Genomic DNA, 4,592 nt, shown 5'->3' with positions numbered 1-4,592 from the left:
AGAAAGAAGCAAAACGGGATGGACAGATGCCTAAAATGTTAGAAACGCACCACACCTTAAGTCAGTGAAGAAAAGGGTCAAAGCTTGACACTCTTGTGGGACTCGAACCTACAACCTTTGAATGGCTCAGCTCACAGCCTAGAGGTCCAATGCGCTATCCATTGCACCACAGAGACTGCACCAAAAAAAGCACTTTTTGGGACTCTCTGGCTCATGAAAGAACAGCCAACTGCAGACAAAGTACTGCTGGGATTTGAACTCAGGATCTCCTGTTTAATAGACAGGCGCTTTGACCAACTAAGCCACAGGGTCAAACGATGTTGACAAGGGCTAATTGTTTAATCGAAAAAAGAAAAAAAACTAACAATGGCAGCGCTGCATGTGTGAATGTCTGGACTTGAAATATTAAAGTCCAATTGGTTAGGCATTACCACATTATGCTATATAAAGCCATCGTCCAAAGTCCTCTTAAACGTGTAGCGTTCTTAAGGATTTGAGTTTTGTTTAGAAACCGACTGCTAAACATCCCGCTGCGTAAACACTCGTAACTCTTAAGAAAAAGCAACGCTGGCACATGTACATTAGGCACTGCTGGGACTTGAACCCAGGATCTCCTGTTTACGAGACAGGCGCTTTGACCAACTAAGCCACAGCACCAAAGCTGAAAAGAAGGCAAGACGGTTTTGCACACAGAGACTAAAAAAAGACAGCAAGTCTAAAATGGCAATCAAAGAGGTTGTTTAAGTCTATTTGTCGCACTATTCATTAGGCCTCAAAGCTATACAATTTTATAATTCATTCCGGTAAGCTCTATAAAACTAGCGCATTCACCACCTGGATCAATTTAGCCCTGGATCAATTTAGCCCAGGATCATTCAAGCCCAGGATCTCCTGTTTACAAGAGAGGCGCTTCGACCAGCTAAGCCACAGCACCACAATGAATGACCGTAAGAGACATTTGCCCGATAACAAAAAACGAAGAAGAACAAACCAATACACAACAAAAACCAGCATGTCAGGATGCAGAAAATGCCGACAAGATGGACGTGGTCTTTTAGAGTCCGGATGATTATGTCTCAAACCTGACCAGTAACCTGGCCTCTTTTCAAGATCAAAGCAAAAAATGCATTAATTTATTTTTATTTAATCTACCCTTAATCAAGTGTCAGGTGTTTTTTGGAATCTCCAGTTTCATTACATCCAAACCCAGATTCAGCTTGGAAAATGGAAATCTGAGGGAAAGGTGCAATTTGGATTTGAACCTAGGACCTGCTGTTCCTAAGACAGGTGCTCTGGCCAACTTAGTCTCAACACTAAAAGAAAAAACCTCTGGATACGATACTTCCAAACGCAGTTTCATCTAAGACAGTGGGGGAAAAGCAAAATTTACTATGCTTTCTACTTAGTTACTTTGCACATGCATAAAGAGGCTCTTGTACGACGATTCCAAAAGGCGTGATCTCAACAATAGGTGGTAGACACTTTTGCCCAAAACCACAGGTTGCCTTTGAGTCATTCCTTAAGCTTACTTGGCCCTACACCGTTTTCTAATCTCCCTTATTTAAAACAGCTCAATTAAGTCATCGGCTTCATTGTAGAGTACCCCTAGTATCTGAGCCTGCACTGCGCAATGAAATTAAAAAGCAGAACAGGATGGACAGATGTCAAAAATGTTGGAAATGCACCACTCCTAAGTCAGTGAAGAAAAAGGGCAAAGCTTGCAACGCTGGTGGGACTTGAACTCAAAACCTTTAAATGACTCAGTTCACAGCCAAGAAGTCCAATGCGCTATCCATTATCTTAGATTAAATGATTTCCATTTTCCGAGCTGACAGATGGTTTGGATGTAATGAAACTGGATATTCCAAAAAACAATTAACACATGATTAAGGGTAGATTAAATAAAAATAAAATAATGCATTTTTTGCTTTGATCTTTAACAGAGGCCAGGTTACCGGTCAGGTTTGAGACATGATCATCCAGACTCTAAAAGACCACGTCCGTCTTGTCAGCATTTTCTGCATCCTGACATGCTGGTTTTTGTTGTGTATTTATTTCTTCTTCGATTTTTGTTATCGGGCAAATGTCTCTTACAATTAATTTTTGTGGCGCTGTATCTTAGCTGGTCAAAATGCCTTGTAAACAGGAGATCCTGGGCTCAAATCCCAGCAGCGCCTTAGTTCAGGTGGTGCGTGTGCTTTTTTTATAGAGATTAACGAAATTAATTATAAAACTGTATAGCTTTGAGGCATAATGGATAGTGCGACAAAATGAGTTACATTTAAGAGCTCATCTGATTCACAACTAGTTGACTGCACACCCATGTTTTTAAGTTGTTTATCTCCCCCTCCATATTCTCCATTCCTCAAACCTATTGAGGATTTTTTTCCTGCCTGGAGATGAAAAGTGTATGACCGAAATCCAAACACATGTATACCCCTTCTCCAAGCTATAGCAGTTGATGCTTTTCGTGGCTGGATTTGCCATGCAAGGTGACATTTGCCCCACTGCTTGGCCACACCAATACAGAAAAGAGAATGCAGTATAGCTGTTTATTTATTTATTTATTTTTTTACTGTAACTGTATTTAGTAAATACTTCTGTTGATGGTATATGTAGACCACATTTTCTGCAACTTTGTGTTGGTTGGGATGAACACTGTGTACGCTGTTTTTGTGAGGAAAATACAGTAAAATATATTTGGTATTTGTTTGTTTTGTATTAAAACAATTTTCGAAAAATTTTACAATGCACTTCTGTAGGTCTATGTACTGTCTGTAGAAAGTAAAAAAAAATCATTTTGAAAACGAAATGCATTGATTTTATTTTTTTGCTGTTTGAAACAACTAACACTCATTTGGGGGATGGTGGGTCTCTAGCGGGGGGGGTCTTTGGAACGACCGCTGGCAAACGCTATGGATGAGCTCACCGGGGGCGTTGGTTGGACCAGGGGGAGAGCCCACCAAGCCATGCCCGGATAGAGACCACTCTCTCCGGCATGACCCGCGCCTGGAGGGGGGGGTAGCGCGTCCCTGGGTTTCGCTGACCTGCCGTCGAGTTTTCGATAACAGACTCAAATGAAGGACTTAGTGCAATTTTCGATTTCGCGGTTGAACGAACCAGGGGTCTAACGAGGGCCCCGTTGCCCCAAAACAAGCGTTCAAACCCGGGCAAACCAAATGCGCACTGCTGCCCTGGTCCTTCCAAGGATCCAGGCCTCTTGGCCAGCAAAGCTAACCCAAAAACAAGCGTTCAAATCCGGGCAAACCAAATGCGCACTGCTGCCCTGGTCCTTCCAAGGATCCAGGCCTCTTGGCCAGCAAAGCTAACCCCAAAAACAAGCGTTCAAATCCGGGCAAACCAAATGCGCACTGCTGCCCTGGTCCTTCCAAGGATCCAGGCCTCTTGGCCAGCAAAGCTAACCCAAAAACAAGCGTTCAAATCCGGGCAAACCAAATGCGCGCTGCTGCCCTGGTCCTTCCAAGGATCCAGGCCTCTTGGCCAGCAAAGCTAACCCAAAAACAAGCGTTCAAACCCGGGCAAACCAAGTGGGCACTGCTGCCCTGGTCCTTCCAAGGACCCAGGCCTCAATGGCCAGCAAAGCTACCCCAAAACAAGCGTTCAAATCCGGGCAAACCAAGTGCGCACTGCTGCCCTGGTCCTTCCAAGGATCCAGGCCTCTTGGCCAGCAAAGCTAACCCAAAAACAAGCGTTCAAATCCGGGCAAACCAAATGCGCACTGCTGCCCTGGTCCTTCCAAGGATCCAGGCCTCTTGGCCAGCAAAGCTAACCCAAAACAAGCGTTCAAATCCGGGCAAACCAAGTGGGCGCTGCTGCCCTGGTCCTTCCAAGGACCCAGGCCTCAATGGCCAGCAAAGCTACCCCAAAACAAGCGTTCAAATCCGGGCAAACCAAGTGGGCGCTGCTGCCCTGGTTCTACCAAGGACCCAGGCCTCAATGGCCAGCAAAGCTACCCCAAAACAAGCGTTCAAATCCGGGCAAACCAAGTGCGCGCTGCTGCCCTGGTCCTTCCAAGGATCCAGGCCTCTTGGCCAGCAAAGCTAACCCAAAAACAAGCGTTCAAACCCGGGCAAACCAAGTGGGCACTGCTGCCCTGGTCCTTCCAAGGACCCAGGCCTCAATGGCCAGCAAAGCTACCCCAAAACAAGCGTTCAAATCCAGGCAAACCAAGTGCGCACTGCTGCCCTGGTCCTTCCAAGGATCCAGGCCTCTTGGCCAGCAAAGCTAACCCAAAAACAAGCGTTCAAATCCGGGCAAACCAAATGCGCACTGCTGCCCTGGTCCTTCCAAGGATCCAGGCCTCTTGGCCAGCAAAGCTAACCCAAAAACAAGCGTTCAAATCCGGGCAAACCAAGTGGGCGCTGCTGCCCTGGTCCTACCAAGGACCCAGGCCTCAATGGCCAGCAAAGCTACCCCAAAACAAGCGTTCAAATCCGGGCAAACCAAATGCGCACTGCTGCCCTGGTCCTTCCAAGGATCCAGGCCTCTTGGCCAGCAAAGCTAACCCAAAAACAAGCGTTCAAATCCGGGCAAACCAAATGCGCACTGCTGCCCTGGTTCTACCAAGGATC

General features: G+C 46.1%; 1 non-coding gene across 1 annotated transcript; it reads right to left on the bottom strand.

Moving 5' to 3' along the window:
- Positions 1 to 583: 583 nt before the first annotated feature.
- On the bottom strand, positions 584 to 657 carry trnat-cgu (transfer RNA threonine (anticodon CGU)). Its single transcript has one exon. It is a non-coding gene; the product is annotated as a tRNA-Thr (tRNA).
- Positions 658 to 4,592: the final 3,935 nt, after the last annotated feature.

Source organism: Danio rerio, chromosome 4 (genome assembly GCF_052040795.2).
Source record: "Danio rerio strain M-AB ecotype USA chromosome 4, GRCz13ab, whole genome shotgun sequence".
NCBI lineage: Eukaryota > Metazoa > Chordata > Actinopteri > Cypriniformes > Danionidae > Danio > Danio rerio.
The sequence above is the reverse complement of the archived record's forward strand: the minus strand, read 5'-3'. Positions and strand labels throughout refer to the sequence as shown.